Source organism: Apium graveolens, chromosome 5, assembly GCF_009905375.1.
Source record: "Apium graveolens cultivar Ventura chromosome 5, ASM990537v1, whole genome shotgun sequence".
NCBI classification, from domain to species: domain Eukaryota; kingdom Viridiplantae; phylum Streptophyta; class Magnoliopsida; order Apiales; family Apiaceae; genus Apium; species Apium graveolens.
The window spans coordinates 305,441,717-305,443,509 of record NC_133651.1 but is presented as its reverse complement, the minus strand read 5'-3'; positions in this window follow the sequence as shown (position 1 = coordinate 305,443,509).

Genomic DNA, 1,793 nt, shown 5'->3' with positions numbered 1-1,793 from the left:
AAATCACAATGGTGATATTGTTGATATGAAGCCTAATACTGCACAGATCAGAACATATCTTGGTATTAAGGGGCTTGAATTCAATCTAGAGTCTAACAAAGCTTATGTCATAAGACTAGATCGGGAGTTGAGAAAAGCAAAGATTAATGATCTCAGAGCTGCAATATTTCAAACTGGTGAAGATACTGCAGAGCTTAAAGATGTCAAACGGAGAATGATTGATGAACTCAGATATGCTGAGAAATGTTTGTTGAAGAATTATCTCAGAACAACTCCTGACATCAGAGAGATTGGAAAATGATGAAGCCAAGTCGAAGATCTACAACTGCTTAAATTCTGATATTTATACAGGTTGAAGTTGTTATCAGAAGTTGAATTGGTAAAAACTTTAAGGACTGTAAGTTGTAGTTATCTTGTCTATTTCTCATGCATTTGTACTTAATGTTTTTGACATCATCAAATATCTGTTAAACTTGTATATTTTGTTAATTTACAAGTTGGGGGAGATTGTTAGATATATTTGATAATGTCATGGCTAATATGTTTTATGTTTAGATTTCAGATCTTATTTGAACAGAACAAATCAGTACTTAACTGATCAGTACTTATACTGGAAGTCAGAACTTAAGGTACTGGAAGTCAGAACTTAAGGGATATCAGTACTTATGTTATCAGGAGATAGATATCAGAACTTAAGTGCTGAAGGACGATCAGATAAGGACAGTAGCTGATTAAAGTTAAGAAGATCAAGATAAACATAAGAAGAGATATGCATGAAGAAGGAATTCCGTGAAGAATGGAATACTTGGAATAGAAGATATCTGATTGATATATTTTAGGAAGCAGAATTATATTCCATATCAATTAGCGAATATCTTGTAACTGTGTAGTATATAAACACAGAAATAGAGTTTACACTAGAGGTGTTATCATTATCGAGAATATTATTTATTATAACTCTAGAAGCTCTCGTGATATTTTGTTCATCACTGAGAGATAACAGTTCCAGATTGTAACAGAGTTTATTGTTTAAATAAAGTTTGTTTTCTGTTACATAAGTTCTTGAAGTTTGATTTGATTGTAATAAACACTGTATTCACCCCCTCTACAGTGAAAGTGTGACCTAACAAAGCTTTTTATGGATTGTGATGAGATCATAATAATGAGACCTAAAAAATGATAACTCTAAACTTAAATAGTTCCTGGTCGTAGGATTACTAACTGGTAATTAATAATCCGCAAAGATCGGTACATACTATGCTTGCTTCATTATGAAGGATGTCTGTTCTCATAGACATTTGTGTGGTGACACTATAGCTAGTATGTAGGTGCTTATTATAGAATAAGTTCAATGAACATGACTCACACAGCTGAACAACTGATGGAGTTCACTCACGTGTCAGCAGTTGTTCACATAGTGATAGTTGTACAAGTATCCTTAGACTTAGGTCATCATAGTCATCTTGTGTACACTGAACTATGCTTTGGTTTAGTTCTTAGTCTCAAGGGATAATTATAAAGGCTCTACTGGGTATAGGAATTTGTACACGAAGATAGTGTATGATCAATAAAGGATCTACCCCTTCCAGTGAAGGAAGAGAATGTTCAATGCTGATCCACTTATGTTAGTTCAGGAATCTCTGGCCAGAGTGAATGAAATTAGAAAGGAGTTTCTAATTTACATTAAATAGAACTAAGCATAGTGAATGGGAAAACAAGTGATTAAATAAGATAGGCTTGACACAAGTTCCATGCCTTGTATTTAATCGTGACATTGCAGGGTAGAAGAAATT